At 47.4% G+C, this 25,588-nt stretch overlaps 1 protein-coding gene across 4 annotated transcripts in view; it reads left to right on the top strand.

The window, feature by feature from the left end:
- Nucleotides 1-358: 358 nt before the first annotated feature.
- The window catches only part of FHIP1B (FHF complex subunit HOOK interacting protein 1B), a 160,640-nt gene continuing 135,410 nt past the window's right edge, over nt 359-25,588 (top strand). Inside the window, exon 1 of one of the 4 annotated variants that reach the window (XM_073661087.1) lies at nt 359-730. The gene's annotated coding sequence lies outside the window, so the exon portion shown is untranslated. The remainder of the gene's footprint in view (nt 731-25,588) is intronic. The other 3 variants (XM_073661088.1, XM_073661086.1, XM_073661089.1) reach the window with 3 other exon arrangements.

A 25,588-nucleotide genomic window follows, 5' to 3' on the forward strand; every position in this document is an offset into this window, starting at 1 on the left:
CCTCTTCTTCCTCCTCCTCTTCTTCCTCCTCCTCTTCCTCCTCCTCCTCTTCTTCCTCCTCCTCCTCTTCCTCCTCCTCCTCTTCCTCCTCCTCCTCCTCTTCTTCTTCCTCCTCCTCCTCCTCCTCCCTCCTCCTCCTCTTCCTCCTCCTCCTCTTCTTCTTCCTCCTCCTCCTCCTCTTCTTCCTCCTCCTCCTCCTCTTCTTCTTCTTCCTTCTCCTCCTGTTCCTCTTCTTCCTCCTCCTCTTCCTCCTCTTCTTCCTCCTCCTCTTCCTCTTCTTCCTCCTCCTCTTCCTCCTCTATCACTCTGTCACTCCTCTTCCTCCTCCTCTTCTTCCTCGTCTCCCTGTGACGACCTCTCGCCTCTTCCCCGTGATCTCCCCGCTGCGCTGTCTCCTCTCCCCGGGTGGCGCTGTTGTTGTACTTCTCGCTTCAGCCTCTAGATGGCAGTGCTGAATTCAGTCTGACATTTGCTCAGTGCAGCACACAAAGGTCGATGGGAAATGTAGTCCCTCATCCTTACTTATCCCAAAATAAAAGAACAGCAGAAGACTACAACTCCCATCACGTATCAGTGTTGTGGAGCAATTATATCCGTTACTACACGTCCCGGCATGCCTGAGAGATGCGCCTGCGCGATAGGGAATGGGCGGGGCCAGAATCCTGCACCTTCAGAGCGGAGCAAGATGGAGTCGGAGAGCTGCCGAGAGGACGGAGCCGAGCGGCGGCAGGTGAGCGGCGGCACCGGCACCGACGGACGGCAGCGACCGGACAGGGGCGACACCGGCCACACTGAGGAACAGCGGGGTCACCTGTGGGGGGAGGGGTTACATATATGTGTATAAGGGGTCACCTGTCGGGGAGGGGCTATATATCTATCTATCTCTTATATCCCCCCCACAGATGACAACCCCCTATATATATATATATATATATATATATATATATATATATATATATATATATATAACCCCTCCCCCACAGGTGACCCCCCCATATATATATAACCCCTCCACCACAGGTGACACCCCCATATATATATATAACCCCTCCACCACAGGTGACACCCCCATATATATATATAACCCCTCCACCACAGGTGACAACCCCCATATATATATAACCCCTCCCCCACAGGTGACCCCCCCCATATATATATATATATATATAACCCCTCCCCCACAGGTGACCTCCCCATATATATATATATATAACCCCTCCACCACAGGTGACCCCCCCCATATATATATATAACCCCTCCCCCACAGGTGACCCCCCCCATATATATATATAACCCCTCCACCACAGGTGACCCCCCTATATATATATATATATATATATAACCCCTCCACCACAGGTGACACCCCCATATATATATATAACCCCTCCCCCACAGGTGACACCCCCATATATATATATAACCCCTCCCCCACAGGTGACCCCCCTATATATATATAACCCCTCCACCACAGGTGACCCCCCTATATATATATATATATATAACCCCTCCACCACAGGTGACCCCCATATATATATATATATATATATATATATATATATATATATATATATATATATATATATATATATATATAACCCCTCCCCCACAGGTGACCCCCCTATATATATATATAACCCCTCCCCCACAGGTGACACCCCCCATATATATATATATATAACCCCTCCACCACAGGTGACCCCCCTATATATATATATATAACCCCTCCACCACAGGTGACCCCCCTATATATATATATATAACCCCTCCACCACAGGTGACCCCCCTATATATATATATATAACCCCTCCCCCACAGGTGACACCCCCCATATATATATATATATAACCCCTCCACCACAGGTGACCCCCCTATATATATATATAACCCCTCCACCACAGGTGACCCCCCTATATATATATATATAACCCCTCCACCACAGGTGACCCCCCCCCATATATATATATAACCCCTCCACCACAGGTGACCCCCCCTATATATATATATAACCCCTCCACCACAGGTGACCCCCCCCCCATATATATATATAACCCCTCCACCACAGGTGACCCCCCTATATATATATATATAACCCCTCCACCACAGGTGACCCCCCCCCCCCATATATATATATAACCCCTCCACCACAGGTGACCCCCCTATATATATATATATATATATATATATATATATATATCTATCTATCCCCTCCCCCATAGGTGACCCCCCCTATATATATATATAACCCCTCCCCCACAGGTGACCCCCCCTATATATATATATATATATATATATATATATATATATATATATATATATATATATCCCCTCCCCCACAGGTGACCCCCCCATATATATATATAACCCCTCCCCCACAGGTGACCCCCCCCTATATATATATATATATATATATATATATATATATATATATAACCCCTCCCCCACAGGTGACCCCCCCCTATATATATATAACCCCTCCCCCACAGGTGACCGCCCCCATATATATATAACCCCTCCCCCACAGGTGACCCCCCCCATATATATATAACCCCTCCCCCACAGGTGACCCCCCCATATATATATAACCCCTCCCCCACAGGTGACCCCCCCATATATATATATAACCCCTCCCCCACAGGTGACCCCCCCCATATATATATATATATAACCCCTCCCCCACAGGTGACCCCCCCCATATATATATATATATAACCCCTCCCCCACAGGTGACCCCCCCATATATATATATATATATAACCCCTCCCCCACAGGTGACCCCCCCCCATATATATATATATATATATATAACCCCTCCACCACAGGTGACCCCCCCCATATATATATATATATATATAACCCCTCCCCCACAGGTGACCTCCCCATATATATATATATATAACCCCTCCCCCACAGGTGACCCCCCCCATATATATATATATATATATAACCCCTCCCCCACAGGTGACCTCCCCATATATATATATATATAACCCCTCCACCACAGGTGACCCCCCCCCATATATATATATAACCCCTCCCCCACAGGTGACCCCCCCCATATATATATATAACCCCTCCACCACAGGTGACCCCCCTATATATATATATATATATATATAACCCCTCCACCACAGGTGACACCCCCATATATATATATAACCCCTCCCCCACAGGTGACACCCCCATATATATATATAACCCCTCCCCCACAGGTGACCCCCCTATATATATATAACCCCTCCACCACAGGTGACCCCCCTATATATATATATATATATAACCCCTCCACCACAGGTGACCCCCCCCCATATATATATATAACCCCTCCACCACAGGTGACCCCCCTATATATATATATATATATATATATATATATATATATATATATATATATCCCCTCCCCCACAGGTGACCCCCCCCATATATATATAACCCCTCCCCCACAGGTGACCGCCCCCATATATATATAACCCCTCCCCCACAGGTGACCCCCCCCATATATATATATATAACCCCTCCCCCACAGGTGACCCCCCCCCATATATATATAACCCCTCCCCCACAGGTGACCCCCCCATATATATATAACCCCTCCCCCACAGGTGACCCCCCCATATATATATATATATAACCCCTCCCCCACAGGTGACCCCCCCATATATATATCTATATATAACCCCTCCCCCACAGGTGACCCCCCCCATATATATATATATAACCCCTCCCCCACAGGTGACCCCCCCATATATATATATATAACCCCTCCCCCACAGGTGACCCCCCCCCATATATATATATATAACCCCTCCACCACAGGTGACCCCCCCCATATATATATATATATATAACCCCTCCCCCACAGGTGACCCAACCCCCCATATATATATAACCCCTCCCCCACAGGTGACCCCCCCATATATATATAACCCCTCCCCCACAGATGACCCCCCCCATATATATATATAACCCCTCCACCACAGGTGACCCCCCCATATATATATATATAACCCCTCCCCCACAGGTGACCCAACCCCCCATATATATATAACCCCTCCCCCACAGGTGACCCAACCCCCCATATATATATAACCCCTCCCCCACAGGTGACCCCCCCCATATATATATAACCCCTCCCCCACAGGTGACCCCCCTATATATATATAACCCCTCCCCCACAGGTGACCCCCCTATATATATATAACCCCTCCCCCACAGGTGACCCCACCCCCCATATATATATAACCCCTCCCCCACAGGTGACCCCCCCCATATATATATATAACCCCTCCCCCACAGGTGACCCCCCCCTATATATATATATATATATATATATATATATATATATATATATATATAACCCCTCCCCCACAGGTGACCCCCCCATATATATATATATAACCCCTCCCCCACAGGTGACCCCCCATATATATATATATATATAACCCCTCCCCCACAGGTGACCCCCCATATATATATATATATATATAACCCCTCCCCCACAGGTGACCCCCCTATATATATATAACCCCTCCCCCACAGGTGACCCCACCCCCCATATATATATAACCCCTCCCCCACAGGTGACCCCCCCCATATATATATATAACCCCTCCCCCACAGGTGACCCCCCCCTATATATATATATATATATATATATATATATATAACCCCTCCCCCACAGGTGACCCCCCCCCTATATATATATATATATATATATATATATATATATATATATATATATATAAAACCCCTCCCCCACAGGTGACCCCCCCATATATATATATATATATATAACCCCTCCCCCACAGGTGACCCCCCATATATATATATATATATATAACCCCTCCCCCACAGGTGACCCCCCATATATATATATATATATATATATATATATAACCCCTCCCCCACAGGTGACCCCCCCTATATATATAACCCCTCCCCCACAGGTGACCCCCCCTATATATATAACCCCTCCCCCACAGGTGCCCCCCCCTATATATATATAACCCCTCCCCCACAGGTGACCCCACCCCCCATATATATATAACCCCTCCCCCACAGGTGACCCCCCCCCATATATATATATAACCCCTCCCCCACAGGTGACCCCCCCTATATATATAACCCCTCCCCCACAGGTGACCCCCCCATATATATATATATATATATTATATATATAACCCCTCCACCACAGGTGACCCCCCCATATATATATATATAACCCCTCCACCACAGGTGACCCCCCCCATATATATATATATAACCCCTCCCCCACAGGTGACCCCCCCATATATATATATATAACCCCTCCCCCACAGGTGACCCCCCCTATATATATAACCCCTCCCCCACAGGTGACCCCCCCTATATATATAACCCCTCCCCCACAGGTGACCCCCCCCATATATATATAACCCCTCCCCCACAGGTGACCCCCCCCATATATATATAACCCCTCCCCCACAGGTGACCCCTCCATATATATATATAACCCCTCCCCCACAGGTGACCCCTCCATATATATATATAACCCCTCCCCCACAGGTGACCCCCCCCATATATATATAACCGCTCCCCCACAGGTGACCCCCCCCATATATATATAACCCCTCCCCCACAGGTGACCCCCCCATATATATATAACCCCTCCCCCACAGGTGACCCCCCTATATATATATAACCCCTCCCCCACAGGTGAACCCCCCCATATATATATAACCGCTCCCCCACAGGTGACACCCCCCATATATATATAACCCCTCCACCACAGGTGACCCCCCCCCATATATATATAACCCCTCCACCACAGGTGACCCCCCCCATATATATATAACCCCTCCACCACAGGTGACCCCCCCCATATATATATAACCCCTCCACCACAGGTGACCCCCCCATATATATATATAACCCCTCCACCACAGGTGACCCCCCCATATATATATATAACCCCTCCACCACAGGTGACCCCCCCCATATATATATATAACCCCTCCACCACAGGTGACCCCCCCATATATATATATAACCCCTCCACCACAGGTGACCCCCCCCATATATATATATAACCCCTCCACCACAGGTGACCCCCCCCATATATATATAACCCCTCCACCACAGGTGACCCCCCCCATATATATATAACCCCTCCACCACAGGTGACCCCCCCATATATATATATATAACCCCTCCACCACAGGTGACCCCCCCATATATATATATAACCCCTCCACCACAGGTGACCCCCCCCATATATATATAACCCCTCCACCACAGGTGACCCCCCCCATATATATATAACCCCTCCACCACAGGTGACCCCCCCCATATATATATAACCCCTCCACCACAGGTGACCCCCCCATATATATATATAACCCCTCCACCACAGGTGACCCCCCCATATATATATATAACCCCTCCACCACAGGTGACCCCCCCATATATATATATAACCCCTCCACCACAGGTGACCCCCCCATATATATATATAACCCCTCCACCACAGGTGACCCCCCCCCCCATATATATATATAACCCCTCCACCACAGGTGACCCCCCCCCCCATATATATATATAACCCCTCCACCACAGGTGACCCCCCCCCCCATATATATATATATAACCCCTCCACCACAGGTGACACCCCCATATATATATAACCCCTCCACCACAGGTGACACCCCCATATATATATAACCCCTCCACCACAGGTGACCCCCCCTATATATATAACCCCTCCACCACAGGTGACAACCCCCATATATATATAACCCCTCCCCCACAGGTGACCCCCCCCATATATATATATATATATATAACCCCTCCCCCACAGGTGACCTCCCCATATATATATATATATAACCCCTCCACCACAGGTGACCCCCCCTATATATATATAACCCCTCCACCACAGGTGACCCCCCTATATATATATATATATAACCCCTCCCCCACAGGTGACCCCCCCCATATATATATATATAACCCCTCCCCCACAGGTGACCCCCCCATATATATATATATATATAACCCCTCCCCCACAGGTGACCCCCCCCCATATATATATATATATAACCCCTCCCCCACAGGTGACCCAACCCCCCATATATATATAACCCCTCCCCCACAGGTGACCCCCCCCCCATATATATATAACCCCCCCCCCACAGGTGACCCCCCCCATATATATATAACCCCTCCCCCACAGGTGACCCCCCCCATATATATATATATAACCCCTCCCCCACAGGTGACCCCCCCATATATATATATATATATAACCCCTCCCCCACAGGTGACCCCCCCCCATATATATATATATAACCCCTCCCCCACAGGTGACCCAACCCCCCATATATATATAACCCCTCCCCCACAGGTGACCCCCCCCCCATATATATATAACCCCTCCACCACAGGTGACCCCCCCATATATATATATATAACCCCTCCCCCACAGGTGACCCCCCCATATATATATATATAACCCCTCCCCCACAGGTGACCCCCCCCTATATATATAACCCCTCCCCCACAGGTGACCCCCCCATATATATATATAACCCCTCCCCCACAGGTGACCCCACCATATATATATATATAACCCCTCCCCCACAGGTGACCCCCCCTATATATATAACCCCTCCCCCACAGGTGACCCCCCCCATATATATATAACCCCTCCCCCACAGGTGACCCCTCCATATATATATATAACCCCTCCCCCACAGGTGACCCCCCCCCCCCATATATATATAACCGCTCCCCCACAGGTGACCCCCCCCATATATATATAACCCCTCCCCCACAGGTGACCCCCCCCCCATATATATATAACCCCTCCCCCACAGGTGACCCCCCCCCATATATATATAACCCCTCCCCCACAGGTGACCCCCCCATATATATATATAACCCCTCCACCACAGGTGACCCCCCCATATATATATATATATATATATATATATATATATATATATATATATATATAACCCCTCCACCACAGGTGACCCCCCCCATATATATATATATATATAACCCCTCCACCACAGGTGACCCCCCCTATATATATAACCCCTCCCCCACAGGTGACCCCCCCCATATATATATAACCCCTCCCCCACAGGTGACCCCCCCCCATATATATATAACCGCTCCCCCACAGGTGACCCCCCATATATATATAACCCCTCCCCCACAGGTGACCCCCCCCATATATATATAACCCCTCCCCCACAGATGACCCCCCCCATATATATATAACCCCTCCCCCACAGGTGACCCCCCCATATATATATAACCCCTCCACCACAGGTGACCCCCCTATATATATATATATAACCCCTCCCCCACAGGTGACCCCCCTATATATATATATATATATAACCCCTCCCCCACAGGTGACCCCCCCATATATATATAACCCCGCCCCCATATATATATAACCCCTCCCCCACAGGTGACCCCCCCCCATATATATATAACCCCTCCCCCACAGGTGACCCCCCCATATATATATAACCCCTCCCCCACAGGTGACCGCCCCATATATATATATAACCCCTCCCCCACAGGTGACCCCCCCCCATATATATATATATATATAACCCCTCCCCCACAGGTGACCCCCCCCATATATATATATATATATATAACCCCTCCCCCACAGGTGACCCCCCCATATATATATATAACCCCTCCCCCACAGGTGACCCCCCCCCATATATATATATATAACCCCTCCACCACAGGTGACCCCCCCCATATATATATATATATATATATATATATATATATATAACCCCTCCCCCACAGGTGACCCAACCCCCCATATATATATAACCCCTCCCCCACAGGTGACCCCCCCATATATATATAACCCCTCCCCCACAGGTGACCCCCCTATATATATATATATATATATATATATATATATAACCCCTCCCCCACAGGTGACCCCCCCCATATATATATAACCCCTCCCCCACAGGTGACCGCCCCCATATATATATAACCCCTCCCCCACAGGTGACCCCCCCCCATATATATATAACCCCTCCCCCACAGGTGACCCCCCCCATATATATATAACCCCTCCCCCACAGGTGACCCCCCCATATATATATAACCCCTCCCCCACAGGTGACCCCCCCATATATATATATATAACCCCTCCCCCACAGGTGACCCCCCCCATATATATATATAACCCCTCCACCACAGGTGACCCCCCCCCATATATATATATATAACCCCTCCCCCACAGGTGACCCCCCCCCCCATATATATATCTATATATAACCCCTCCCCCACAGGTGACCCCCCCATATATATATATATAACCCCTCCCCCACAGGTGACCCCCCCCCATATATATATATATAACCCCTCCCCCACAGGTGACCCCCCCCCCATATATATATATATAACCCCTCCACCACAGGTGACCCCCCCCATATATATATATATATATATATATATATATATAACCCCTCCCCCACAGGTGACCCAACCCCCCATATATATATAACCCCTCCCCCACAGGTGACCCCCCCATATATATATAACCCCTCCCCCACAGATGACCCCCCCCATATATATATATAACCCCTCCACCACAGGTGACCCCCCCATATATATATATATAACCCCTCCCCCACAGGTGACCCAACCCCCCATATATATATAACCGCTCCCCCACAGGTGACCCCCCCCATATATATATAACCCCTCCCCCACAGGTGACCCCCCTATATATATATAACCCCTCCCCCACAGGTGACCCCCCTATATATATATAACCCCTCCCCCACAGGTGACCCCACCCCCCATATATATATAACCCCTCCCCCACAGGTGACCCCCCCCCATATATATATATAACCCCTCCCCCACAGGTCACCCCCCCCTATATATATATATATATATATATATATATATATATATATATATATATAACCCCTCCCCCACAGGTGACCCCCCCATATATATATATATAACCCCTCCCCCACAGGTGACCCCCCCATATATATATATATATAACCCCTCCCCCACAGGTGACCCCCCATATATATATATATATATATATATATAGCCCCTCCCCCACAGGTGACCCCCCCTATATATATAACCCCTCCCCCACAGGTGCCCCCCCTATATATATATAACCCCTCCCCCACAGGTGACCCCCCATATATATATATATATATATATATATAGCCCCTCCCCCACAGGTGACCCCCCCTATATATATAACCCCTCCCCCACAGGTGCCCCCCCCCATATATATATATAACCCCTCCCCCACAGGTGACCCCCCCCCCATATATATATATAACCCCTCCCCCACAGGTCACCCCCCCCTATATATATATATATATATATATATATATATATATATATATATATATATATATATATATATATATATATATATATAACCCCTCCCCCACAGGTGACCCCCCCATATATATATATATAACCCCTCCCCCACAGGTGACCCCCCCCATATATATATATAACCCCTCCCCCACAGGTGACCCCCCCATATATATATATATATATATATATATAGCCCCTCCCCCACAGGTGACCCCCCTATATATATAACCCCTCCCCCACAGGTGACCCCCCTATATATATATAACCCCTCCCCCACAGGTGACCCCCCCCCCCCATATATATATATATATAGCCCCTCCCCCACAGGTGACCCCCCCTATATATATAACCCCTCCCCCACAGGTGCCCCCCCTATATATATATAACCCCTCCCCCACAGGTGACCCCACCCCCCATATATATATATATAACCCCTCCCCCACAGGTGACCCCCCCCCCCCCCCATATATATATATATAACCCCTCCCCCACAGGTGACCCCTCCCTATATATATATATATAACCCCTCCACCACAGGTGACCCCCCCCATATATATATATATAACCCCTCCACCACAGGTGACCCCCCCCATATATATATATATATAACCCCTCCCCCACAGGTGACCCCCCCCATATATATATATATAACCCCTCCCCCACAGGTGACCCCCCCATATATATATATATAACCCCTCCCCCACAGGTGACCCCCCCTATATATATAACCCCTCCCCCACAGGTGACCCCCCCTATATATATAACCCCTCCCCCACAGGTGACCCCCCCCTATATATATAACCCCTCCCCCACAGGTGACCCCCCCATATATATATAACCCCTCCCCCCACAGGTGACCCCCCCCATATATATATAACCACTCCCCCACAGGTGACCCCTCCATATATATATATATAACCCCTCCCCCACAGGTGACCCCTCCATATATATATATAACCCCTCCCCCACAGGTGACCCCCCCCATATATATATAACCGCTCCCCCACAGGTGACCCCCCTATATATATATAACCCCTCCCCCACAGGTGACCCCCCCCCCCCATATGTATATATATATATAACCCCTCCCCCACCGGTGACCCCCCCATATATATATAACCCCTCCACCACAGGTGACCCCCCCCATATATATATATAACCCCTCCCCCACAGGTGACCCCCCCATATATATATATAACCCCTCCACCACAGGTGACCCCCCCCATATATATATAACCCCTCCCCCACAGGTGACCCCCCCCATATATATATAACCCCTCCCCCACAGGTGACCCCCCCATATATATATAACCCCTCCACCACAGGTGACCCCCCCCCGTATATATATAACCCCTCCCCCACAGGTGACCCCCCCCCATATATATATATATAACCCCTCCCCCACAGGTGACCCCCCCTATATATATATAACCCCTCCACCACAGGTGACCCCCCCCATATGTATATATATATAACCCCTCCCCCACAGGTGACCCCCCCTATATATATATAACCCCTCCACCACAGGTGACCCCCCCCATATGTATATATATATAACCCCTCCCCCACAGGTGACCCCCCCATATATATATAACCCCTCCACCACAGGTGACCCCCCCCATATATATATATAACCCCTCCCCCACAGGTGACCTCCCCATATATATATAACCCCTCCACCACAGGTGACCCCCCCCATATATATATATAACCCCTCCCCCACAGGTGACCCCCCCCATATATATATATAACCCCTCCACCACAGGTGACCCCCCCCATATATATATATAACCCCTCCACCACAGGTGACCCCCCCCATATATATATATAACCCCTCCACCACAGGTGACCCCCCCATATATATATAACCCCTCCCCCACAGGTGACCTCCCCATATATATATAACCCCTCCCCCACAGGTGACCCCCCCATATATATATAACCCCTCCACCACAGGTGACCCCCCCCCATATATATATATAACCCCTCCACCACAGGTGACCCCCCCCTATATATATATATATATATATATATATATATATATAAAACCCCTCCACCACAGGTGACCCCCCCATATATATATATAACCCCTCCCCCACAGGTGACCCCCCCCCCATATATATATAACCCCTCCACCACAGGTGACCCCCCCCATATATATATATAACCCCTCCCCCACAGGTGACCCCCCCCATATATATATAACCCCTCCACCACAGGTGACCCCCCCCATATATATATAACCCCTCCACCACAGGTGACCCCCCCCCCATATATATATATATATATAACCCCTCCCCCACAGGTGACACCCTCCATATATATATATATAACCCCTCCACCACAGGTGACCCCCCCCCCATATATATATATGTGGGGGTCGTGATGACATTCCACTCGTCCTCCAGTCACTCCAAATTCAAACTATGAGCATGGGTCAACCATTCAAAGAATGAGTCAGACAACAAGCTGGTTCAAGCTCAGAGCATGCTCAGAAGACTACTACAGTCAACCTCCTCAGCAATGTTCTGCCTTTACTTTTACATGCACAAATCTAAATACACTACATAATGGGAGGGGAAAGAGGTTGTCCGGGGCGGGGTAAACCATGAAAGTCCAGTGTCTGGCCACTCCTGATTGGTCCACATCTCCTTATCTCAGTCTCTGGGCAGATATTGCAGCCGTCAGCTTATAATCTTGTTTCGTTTCTCTGAAATAAGTTTTGGCAACGCTGGAAATGTCTTAGTTTAAGTTTCGATTTGAGTATTACGTAGCAAGGAAAGCTTATTGTTATAAGACACAAAATGGTGGTTAGTACATTAGCAAAAAAGCGTATAAAAGTTACAAAAGTATAAAAGTTACAAATATATATATTCTCTTTTACCCCGACATTCCCCCCTAAACACTAAGCTTTCCCTTGCTTCGGGGCCTTTGAGACTGTCCATGTGTGGGGAGAGGGGAGGTGGATTTCTTCACCCAATCATCTTAGAAGCTGCCCCCTTATGGGACGCCCCCAGACAATCGAGCCCTATCCTGAATGACACATGGAGTTCTCCCAACTGATCCTAAACTGAATCTTTCAATTGAACTTTGTTATGGGGGGGCTGGTTAGACTTGTTCAAAGAAGTGTATTTCTCCATATCTTCTCTTGATTCAGAAAGGTCCCGGAGGTTGGGACAGCATTGGTTATAGCTTTCCTATATAAGGGGACTATGCAGCACAGGACCACCAGGCCCAATACTAGTAGACCTCCCATTACTAGACAAACTTGTTGGAGGAATCCCTTGAGCCCTCCCAACCAACTTGAGAAAAAGGAGGTATCTACCCCTGTGTGGTAGCTGTCCACCCTGGGACAGACAGTAAGCATATGGAAAGGATATAGCAAAAGGTAGTCATCTTTTATAGACTCGTTCTGTCTCTCTTGCAGTGGGAGGCGTGAATCCAGGTGCTCTTGCCCTCAAGCTTCAGAGCCGTCGGGGTGGTGAGAAGCACAGTGTACGGTCCCTCGAACCGCGGCTGGAGGCAGTCTTTCCGGACAAACTTCTTCACATACACTAGATCGCCTGGGATGAAATCATGTACTGCATCACCTGTAGATTCTGGGAGAGAAGCAGATACTGGAGAGCGGGTGTTAGTCAATTCTCTAGACAAGGCAATCACAAATTTTACCACTCTATCATGTGTTTCAGACAACTCTTGGGGCCTAATCTCTCCTATCTTGGGTGGGGTCCCAAACAAAATTTTATAGGGAGTCAGCCCATGTTTGGCCTGAGGAGTGTGTGTGATATGATACAATACTATAGGGAGTAGGTCGGGCCAGGGGAGGGGATGATCTTAGGTCATTTTCAAGAGCTGGGTCTTGAGTGTGGAATTCATCCTTTCCACTTTGCCTGAACTGGCAGGATGGTATGGAGTGTGGAGGCCCAAATCTGTTCCCAACATGTTCCAGAGTTCTTCGTAGATATTTGCTGTGAAAGCTGGTCCTTGATCCGATTCTATGACTTGGGGAACTCCAAATCTGCAGGCAATTTCGGTGATCAGTTTCTTGGCTGTGACTTTAGCAGTCATGTTGACAACCGGGTAGGCCTCGGGCCAGGCTGAGAACATATCCACGGCTACCAAAACGTACTCCTATTTTCCTGCTTTAGACATTTGGATATGGTCGACTTGTATTCTCTGCCAAGGGTAGTCTGGTTTAGCCAGGTGTTGGAGAGGGACCCGTGCCGTACACGTTGGGTTGCAGGTAGCGCAGACAGAGCAGGATTTTGAGTATGCAGTCACAGTGGAAGAGATTCCGGGTGCAAAGTACAGTTTCTTGATACATGCCAAGGCTTGATTCTTTCCTCTGTGTGTAGGCCCGTGAGCCCATGCTGCCACAGCTGAGTACATGCGTCTAGGCAAGCAAGGCTTCCCATCCACTTGGTAAAGAGTCGAGTTGACCTTTGAATCTTTGCGACCTGCCAGCACGGCTCCTGCCGCTTTCCATTGCTTGACTTCTTCAGTGGGGGTCTTCCTTTGTTCCTCACACAATTTTTCTTCAGGCATCCTGACCCCCCTGGATTCCACTCGTGTCTCCGCTGGACTTGTATGGTCTTCCGCCGGCTGTTCTTTGGCTCTTGCTCTAGTGAGCGCCACAGCTACGGTTTGCAGGGTCTCCCCCATCTCTTCTTCCTTTTCCTGCCACTTTGATGACACATTCTCCACTGCTGCAGTCTTGGCTGCTTGGTCAGCTAGGTGGTTGCCCCTGGCTTCTCTGGATTCTAGTCTTCCATGAGCCTTGACCTTCATAACAGCAACCTGAATGGGTAGTTCCAGGGCCTTCATTAGGGCCTTAATCCATGAGGCATGTTTCACTGGTGTACCTGCAGCTGTGATGAATCCTCTAGACTTCCACAAGAGTCCAGAATCATTGCAAATTCCATGTCCATACCTGGAATCGGTATATATATATATTCGCCTTTGTTCCTGCTGCCAGGTGGCAGGCTTCTGTGAGAGCCACAAGTTCAGCTTCTTGTGCAGACATGTATGGTGGTAGAGCTTCAGCCTTGAGGACTGTTAGGTCTGTTGTGACAGCATATCCCGTGTGGAACTTCCCTTAAGGGTCTGCGAAACGGGATCCATCAGTCCATAGGTGCAAGGCAGGGTCTGCGAGCGGATGTGCCACCATATTCTCTGGAGCAGAAGTCTCTTCCTGCAAAATTTTTATACAATCATGAAGTTCCACCAATGGATCTTCACCCTCTTCACCTTCCCCCCTAGAAGGTGGAAGCAAAGTGGCAGGGTTGATAGTCAGACATCTGGTCAGCTGACTTGTCAAGGAGGATGTGAGCAGCGTGGACCGCCTTAAGGCACGTGGGGGCAGTTCGGGCGACAGGGTCCAGGCGGGCTGAGTAGTAGCCCAAAGGCCGATACTTAAGATCATAGCGTTGTGCTAGAACTCCAGAGACATGACCTTCTGATTCAGAGACAAAAAAGTGAAATGGCTGAGTATAGTCTGGTAAGCCCAAGACCGGGGCAGAGACAACAGCCTGTTTAAGGCGGTCAAAACATAGTCTGTGTTGATGAGAAACACGTGGATCTTCAGCATGAAGCCAAACTGAGCCTTCATTCTTGAGACAGTCGTACAGAGGTTGCATGAGCTTTGAGGCATCAGGGATCCATTGCCTGCAGTAAGTGATGAGGCCAAGGAAAGTCTGCATAGCGGAGTAGGTGGTTGGGAAGGTGATATCCATGATGGCTTGTTTTCTTTCTTCAGTCAGATGTCTAGTACCTTGTGAAATACAATGTCCGAGGAAAATGACCTTGGGCAGACACCATTGGACTTTGCCTTTCGAGACTTTACAGTTAGCTGAGTGAAGAAACCAGAATAGGGATGCTGACATCTCTGGCAAATTTTCTTCAGTGCCACAGAGTAAAAGATTATCCACATACTGTAGAAGGGTGACCTGAGGGTTCTCTTGAACCCATGGCTCCAGAATAGACTTCATAGAATGAGTGAATTGGTTAGGAGAGTTCTGGGCTCTTTGCGGAGTCCTGGTCCATGTAAACTGTGCTCCTTGAAAGGTGAAGGCAAAAAGAAACCACGAATCTTCATGTAAGGGTATACTGAAGAAGGCGTTGGCCAGATCTAACACCGTAAACAAGGTGGCCGTTGGAGGCACCTGAGACAAAAGGGTGTTTGGGTTAGGTACCACTGGAGTTTCTAAAATGGTAGCTGCATTGACGGCTCTGAGATCCTGAACCAACCGGTATCTTAGAGGCTCTCCCGGAGCGGTTTTCTTTTTACAGGAAAGAGGGGTGTATTGCATGGAGATACACATCTGACAAGGACTCCTGATTCCAGGAGGAAAACGATTTGGGTACCCAAGCTTTGTTCTTGTGCAGCCTTGAGGGGGGGGGGGGGTATTGTGGCAACCGTGGGTACCAGTGTCCAGGCTAGAGGTGTACTCGGACCGGGGGAACCTGCAGGAGGCCGACGTCCTCTGGCCCACTGGACCACAGAGAGTGAGGTTGTATGGTCATCATCATAAAAGGGAAGGCTTTAAGAACACAGCGGTCTTCAGTCCCTTGTTCGGAATGAGGGTCCCGCAAAAAAAAAGCTCCATACCATGGTTTCCGAAGGTAATTGTTGCCTTCATCCGCTCTAAGAGATCGGCTCCCAACAGATTGACAGGGCAAGTTTCAGAGACCAAGAATCTTGTGAGTACTCCGGTGAACGGTCCTGCAGACACAGGGACTGTGAGTGGAAAGGAAATATGTTGGCCTTCCACCCCAACACAGGTGAGGGTATCCGGTGATAGGGATACAGAAGGAGGGAGCTGTGCAGAGGAAATGACAGATGTGGCCACCCCAGTGTCCACCAGGAACTCCAGTGGTTGATGGTCCACCTGTAAAATGACAGTCTCTGAGGATGTGGTCAAGGCTACCACACTCCCAACATAACATTCATCCTTCAGAATCACGAGGTTGTCTTCTGTTTCTAGATGATCCCTTGTCATCTCTTCTGTCTTGTTTTCTATATGTGGGAGGAGTATCATCACCTGTGCCTTTAACCATTACCCACTTGATTCCATGTTGGTTGCCAGGGGGTGGGTAGCTTTCTTGAGCTTGATATACCATGGCAGAAACGGCTTTCTTCCTTGGCTTAGTATCCTTTTCCATTTTTAGCATGGCTTTTTTGGAAAGCTTTGACAATGTTTACTGCGTCGTTAAAAGAAGAAGAACGAATCTCGGGCCGTACTCTCAGGATGTCATCTCTGAAAGCGTCTTGTAGGCCATCTACTAGGGCCTGAACCAACAGGGCGGCCTGCGTCTTGACGTGAGGACTGTATCCGAGATCCTCAAAATGCAAGCTGAGTCTTGCAGCATATCTTTCCACAGATTCATCAGGGTCTTGTTGAACATCTTGTACAGACCCAGCTTGATCTGACAAGCGATTCTGAGCCCAGGCTTTTAACTGTTTCATGTATTCTAGGCCGGATTCATAAGTACTAAGGGATCCTGCTTTTGTGGAATCCATGGCCTTTTGAAAGCTCTCCGTTTTCGGCCAAGTGAGCCTGGCATTCTGCAGCCAGAGTAGAACCAGCAGCAAGGGCAATTTTACGAGCCAATCCTCCAGCATGGCTCATACAGGTGTTTGCAGGGTTGACTATGGCCCCCACCCGATGTGTAAGGATGTCACCATAGCCTATTGACAGAGTGACAGGGCGTCCTAATGGGTCTACTAGATTACGGGAGCGGCAGGGGTCCTAAACTTCTGAGGGGCTGGGGGGGGGTGCTCTTTCAGCAGTTGTTTGGAGCAAGGGCCGGAGTACGGGTAATGGATATGGGGTGGAGGATGCCATAGGAGACGTATGGGGTAAAGGGGGGGCTGGAGTATCTTGAGCCCATCCCTCATCTGGCTCCGTATCGTCTTGAGTAACAGTATGTTGGCGGAGGGAGAGCAGTCTGGCCTGAAATTCTGGGGAGTTGAGGAGGATATCCCCAGGGTTGTGGGTGACTCCCATAGGAAACAGGGGAAGCGTCTCAGCATCGTGGACTGGAGCAGAGGGTGTCACATTAGTTTCAGATGGGTACTCTGGGACTACGGGCTTTTCCACCTGTGCTGGTGGCTGGTAATATGCACCGGACGGATCTAGTAGTGGATATAGGCCGGATTGGGGCTTTCCGGGCCTCCCACAACAAGTAAGAGGTGTAGCAAGATGGCCGTTGGAGGGAGGAGGTGGGAGTGGGGGTGGGATTATTCTTGGGGGCAGGCTGGGCATCGTGCCATGGGCGCCCCCCCCCCCCCACAGACACAGCAGAACTTCGGGTTCTGCTGTCAGCACATACGACACGTCCATCCTTCCGATGATTTAGCGTCGGCGCCATTATAGGGTGGTGGCTGAGGGCTCGGTGTAGTGACAGGCATCAAAGGTGTAACGGCCATTTTGGGGGCACATAACAAATCACAATCTGCAGCTTTCATGTATCCGAACAAAGGCTCGGCATTATCTGTTCCCCCCCTGCACCATCTACTCTAAGATGTGCATGAGCCTGGAGTAGAAATCCTCACCCAACTTTCCCAACTTCTGTGTAACACATTCATTCTAAACTGAAAAGTAAAGCCTGCCTGTACTGGATAAGCTATTATGTTATACAAATTCCTAACATTCTTCTTGCCTTCTTGCCTTCCCGTAACTCCACTAATTGGCTTAACTCTCACAGCAGCATTCCGCAACTTACGAAATCTTTCAAATTTGAATATACGCAACATTTTCTTATAGAATGCAATGATCTGTCGCGACTCAGATCACTGGTGCAGTCCACAGGTCGCCACTCCTCAGTGTAGAGACACCTCGATACACTGTTGAGATAGAGAGACACCTCAATCTAACTCCTTTCCTAGCCTTGAATGGCGACTTTACAGTGCGACTCACCACGGCACCCTGACTACAGGTCACCACCCGTCAGTGTAGAGACACCTCGATACACTGATGAGATAGAGAGACGCCTCGATCTATCTCCTTTCCTACCACGGTACCACCCGACAGTGTAGAGACACCTCGATACACTGTTTAGATAGAGAGACACCTCAATCTATCTCCTTTCCTACCACGGTACCACCCGACAGTGTAGAGACACCTCGATACACTGTTTAGATAGAGAGACACCTCAATCTATCTGCTTTCCTACCACGGTACCACCCGACAGTGTAGAGACACCTCGATACACTGTTTCCTAACCTTGACTTAACAGCAGTCTCTGTGTTAGACGAAGAGCACACCTCAATTCGTCACAGATTCTGACAGCACAACACCTCCTTATGAGGTTTCTCTGTATAAGACGAAGAGTACACCTCAATTCGTCACAGATTCTTTCTCCCTTACACTACAATTCAGGAATGCTTTGTAACCTTGACTATCAGTTACGGGAGGCAGCTATCTAAGAAAAGTACAGTGACCGGGGGAGGAGGAGGTGGTGTGCACACGAGCACGCGCAGGCATGCGACGTCACTCGGTTTAACACTTGCTGGTTCAGGACGTGGTGCGGGACGCCCAAGGTCTCACCACTCGACCGGTCACCCACCCAGATCCATCCTGACAATCCCACAGAAACCGCTGCGGCTGACACACAGGCAAGTGAGACATATAAAATACATCTCAACTTACCGTGTTCGATGGAGGTTGATCAGGCCTCAAATTCAGCCACCGCGGTCACCACCAGGGAAATCAGCAATATGGGTCCGGGAGGGCAGCGTACCGCTAGCCACGCCGCACGTTGAGCGCCATTTGTGGGGGTCGTGATGACATTCCACTCGTCCTCCAGTCACTCCAAATTCAAACTATGAGCATGGGTCAACCATTCAAAGAATGAGTCAGACAACAAGCTGGTTCAAGCTCAGAGCATGCTCAGAAGACTACTACAGTCAACCTCCTCAGCAATGTTCTGCCTTTACTTTTACATGCACAAATCTAAATACACTACATAATGGGAGGGGAAAGAGGTTGTCCGGGGCGGGGTAAACCATGAAAGTCCAGTGTCTGGCCACTCCTGATTGGTCCACATCTCCTTATCTCAGTCTCTGGGCAGATATTGCAGCCGTCAGCTTATAATCTTGTTTCGTTTCTCTGAAATAAGTTTTGGCAACGCTGGAAATGTCTTAGTTTAAGTTTCGATTTGAGTATTACGTAGCAAGGAAAGCTTATTGTTATAAGACACAAAATGGTGGTTAGTACATTAGCAAAAAAGCGTATAAAAGTTACAAAAGTATAAAAGTTACAAATATATATATTCTCTTTTACCCCGACATATATATAACCCCTCCACCACAGGTGACCCCCCCCCATATATATATATATAACCCCTCCACCACAGGTGACACCCCCCATATATATATAACCCCTCCCCCACAGGTGACACCCTCCATATATATATATAACCCCTCCACCACAGGTGACACCCCCAGATATATATATAACCCCTCCCCCACAGGTGACACCCCCATATATATATAACTCCTCCCCCACAGGTGACACCCCCATATATATATATAACCCCTCCCCCACAGGTGACCCCCCTATATATATATATATATATATATATATATATATAACCCCTCCCCCACAGGTGACACCCCCATATATATATATATATAACCCCTCCACCACAGGTGACCCCCCCATATATATATAACTCCTCCCCCACAGGTGACCCCCGCCCCCGCCTGTCCCCAGAGTCCTCCACAGGAGCTATCACATCCATCTCTGGAGGCCAAACTACTGCACCAGCAGAATAGTGAGTGCAGCTCTGAAGTATAATAGAGGATGTAACTCAGGATCAGTAATGTAATGTATGTACACAGTGACTGCACCAGCAGAATAGTGAGTGCAGCTCTGGAGTATAATACAGGATGTAACTCAGGATCAGTAATGTAATGTATGTACACAGTGACTGCTCCAGCACAATAGTGAGTGCAGCTCTGGAGTATAATACAGGATGTAACTCAGGATCAGTAATGTAATTTATGTACACAGTGACTGCACCAGCAGAATAGTGATTGCAGCTCTGCAGTATAATACAGGATGTAACTCAGGATCAGTAATGTAATTTATGTACACAGTGACTGCTCCAGCAGAATAGTGAGTGCAGCTCTGAAGTATAATACAGGATGTAACTCAGGATCAGTAATGTATTGAATGTACATAGTGACTGCTCCAGCAGAATAGTGAGTGCAGCTCTGGAGTATGATACAGGATGTAACTCCGGATCAGTAATGTAATGTATATATACAGTGACTGCACCTGCAGAATAGTGAGTGCAGCTCTGGAGTATAATACAGGATGTAACTCAGGATCAGCAATGTAATGTATGTACACAGTGACTGCACCAGCAGAATAGTGAGTGCAGCTCTGGAGTATAATGCAGGATGTAACTCAGGATCAGTAATGTAATGTATGTACACAGTGACTGCACCAGCAGAATAGTGAGTGCAGCTCTGGAGTATAATACAGGATGTAACTCCGGATCAGTAATGTAATATATGTACACAGTGACTGCACCTGCAGAATAGTGAGTGCAGCTCTGGAGTATAATACAGGATGTAACTCAGGATCAGTAATGTAATGTATGTACACAGTGACTGCACCTGCAGAATAGTGAGTGCAGCTCTGGAGTATAATACAGGATGTAACTCAGGATCAGTAATGTAATGTATGTACACAGTGACTGCACCAGCAGAATAGTGAGTGCCGCTCTGGAGTATAATACAGGATGTAACTCAGGATCAGTAATGTAATGTATGTACACAGTGACTGCACCTGCAGAATAGTGAGTGCAGCTCTGGAGTATAATACAGGATATATCTCCGGATCAGTAATGTATGTACACAGTGACTGCACCAGCAGAATAGTGAGTGCAGCTCTGGAGTATAATACAGGATGTAACTCAGGATCAGTAATGTAATGTATATATACAGTGACCACCTGCAGAATAGTGAGTGCAGCTCTGGAGTATAATACAGGATGTAACTCAGGATCAGCAATGTAATGTATGTACACAGTGACTGCACCAGCAGAATAGTGAGTGCAGCTCTGGAGTATAATGCAGGATGTAACTCAGGATCAGCAATGTAATGTATGTACACAGTGACTGCACCAGCAGAATAGTGAGTGCAGCTCTGGAGTATAATACAGGATGTAACTCAGGATCAGTAATGTATGTACACAGTGACTGCACAAGCAGAATAGTGAGTGCAGCTCTGGAGAATAATACAGGAGGTAACTCAGGATCAGTAATGTAATGTATGTACATAGTGACTGCACCAGCAGAATAGTGAGTGCAGCTCTGGAGTATAATGCAGGATGTAACTTAGGATCAGTAATGTAATGTATGTACACAGTGACTGCACCTGCAGAATAGTGAGAGCAGCTCTGGAGTATAATGCAGGAGGTAACTCAGAATCAGTAATGTATGTACACAGTGACTGCACCAGCTGAATAGTGAGTGCAGCTCTGGAGTATAATGCAGGATGTGACTCAGGATCAGTAATGTAATGTATGTACACAGTGACTGCACCAGCAGAATAGTGAGTGCAGCTCTGGAGTATAATATAGGATGTAACTCGGGATCAGTAATGTAATGTATGTACAAAGTGACCGCAACAGCAGAATAGTGAGTGCAGCTCTGGAGTATAATACAGGAGGTAACTCAGGATCAGTAATGTATGTACACAGTGACTGTACCAGCAGAATAGTGAGTGCAGCTCTGGAGTATAATACAGGATGTAACTCAGGATCAGTAATGTAATGTATATACACAGTGACTGCACCAGCAGAATAGTGAGTGCAGCTCTGGAGTATAATACAGGAGGTAACTCAGGATCAGTAATGTATGTACACAGTGACTGTACCAGCAGAATAGTGAGTGCAGCTCTGGAGGATAATACAGGAGGTAACTCAGGATCAGTAATGTAATGTATGTACATAGTGACTGCACCAGCAGAATAGTGAGTGCAGCTCTGGAGTATAATACAGGATGTAACTCAGGATCAGTAATGTAATGTATGTACACAATGACTGCTCCAGCAGAATAGTGAGCGCAGCTCTGAAGTATAATACAGGATGTAACTCAGGATCAGTAATGTAATGTATATATACAGTGACTGCACCTGCATAATAGTGAGTGCAGCTCTGGAGTATAATACAGGATGTAACTCAGGATCAGTAACGTAAGGTATGTACACAGTGACTGCACCAGCAGAATAGTGAGTGCAGCTCTGGAGTATAATACAGGATGTAACTCAGGATCAGTAATGTAATGTATGTACACAGTGACTGCACCAGCAGAATAGTGAGTGCAGCTCTGGAGTATAATGCAGGATGTAACTCAGGATCAGCAATGTAATGTATGTACACAGTGACTGCACCAGCAGAATAGTGAGTGCAGCTCTGGAGTATAATACAGGATGTAACTCAGGATCTGTAATGTATGTACACAGTGACTGCACCAGCAGAATAGTGAGTGCAGCTCTGGGGTATAATACAGGATGTAACTCAGGATCAGTAATGTAATGTATGTACGTAGTGACTGCACCAGCAGAATAGTGAGTGCAGCTCTGGAGAATAATACAGGAGGTAACTCAGGATCAGTAATGTATGTACACAGTGACTGCACCAGCAGAATAGTGAGTGCAGCTCTGGAGTATAATACAGGATGTAACTCAGAATCAGTAATGTATGTACATAGTGACTGCACCAGCAGAATAGTGAGTGCAGCTCTGGAGTATAATGCAGGATGTAACTTAGGATCAGTAATGTAATTTATGTACACAGTGACTGCACCAGCAGAATAGTGAGTGCAGCTCTGGAGTATAATGCAGGAGGTAACTCAGAATCAGTAATGTATGTACACAGTGACTGCACCAGCTGAATAGTGAGTGCAGCTCTGGAGTATAATGCAGGATGTGACTCAGGATCAGTAATGTATGTACACAGTGACTGCACCAGCAGAATAGTGAGTGCAGCTCTGGAGTATAATATAGGATGTAACTCAGGATCAGTAATGTAATGTATGTACACAGTGACTGCACCAGCAGAATAGTGAGTGCAGCTCTGGAGTATAATACAGGATGTAACTCAGGATCAGTAATGTAATGTATATACACAGTGACTGCACCAGCAGAATAGTGAGTGCAGCTCTGGAGTATAATACAGGATGTAACTCAGGATCAGTAATGTAATGTATATACACAGTGACTGCACCAGCAGAATAGTGAGTGCAGCTCTGGAATATAATACAGGATGTAACTCAGGATCAGTAATGTAATGTATGTACACAGTGACTGTACCAGCAGAATAGTGAGTGCAGCTCTGGAGTTTAATACAGGATGTAACTCAGGATCAGTAATGTAATGTATATACACAGTGACTGCACCAGCAGAATAGTGAGTGCAGCTCTGGAGTATAATACAGGATGTAACTCAGGATCAGTAATGTAATGTATGTACACAGTGACCGCAACAGCAGAATAGTGAGTGCAGCTCTGGAGTATAATACAGGAGGTAACTCAGGATCAGTAATGTATGTACACAGTGACTGTACCAGCAGAATAGTGAGTGCAGCTCTGGAGGATAATACAGGAGGTAACTCAGGATCAGTAATGTATTTTATGTACACAGTGACTGCACCAGCAGAATAGTGAGTGCAGCTCTGGAGTATAATACAGGATGTAACTCAGGATCAGTAATGTATGTACACAGTGACTGCACCAGCAGAATAGTGAGTGCAGCTCTGGAGTATAATACAGCATGTAACTCAGGATCAGTAATGTAATGTATGTACACAGTGACTGCACCAGCAGAATAGTGAGTGCAGCTCTGGAGTATAATACAGGATGTAACTCAGGATCAGTAATGTAATGTATGAACACAGTGACTTCACCAGCAGAATAGTGAGTGCAGCTCTGTAGTATAATACAGGATGTAACTCAGGATCAGTAATGTAATGTATGTACACAGTGACTGCACCAGCAGAATAGTGAGTGCAGCTCTGGAGTATAATACAGGATGTAACTCGGGATCAGTAATGTAATGTATGTATACAGTGACTGCACCAGCAGAATAGTGAGTGCAGCTCTGGAGTATAATACAGGATGTAAATCTGGATCAGTAATGTAATGTATGTACACAGTGACTGCACCAGAAGAATAGTGAGTGCAGCTCTGGAGTATA

The sequence above is a fragment of the Phyllobates terribilis genome, unplaced genomic scaffold, assembly GCF_046119375.1.
Source record: "Phyllobates terribilis strain yellow unplaced genomic scaffold, ASM4611937v1 Scaffold_2__4_contigs__length_985480577, whole genome shotgun sequence".
Taxonomy (NCBI): Eukaryota; Metazoa; Chordata; class Amphibia; order Anura; family Dendrobatidae; genus Phyllobates; species Phyllobates terribilis.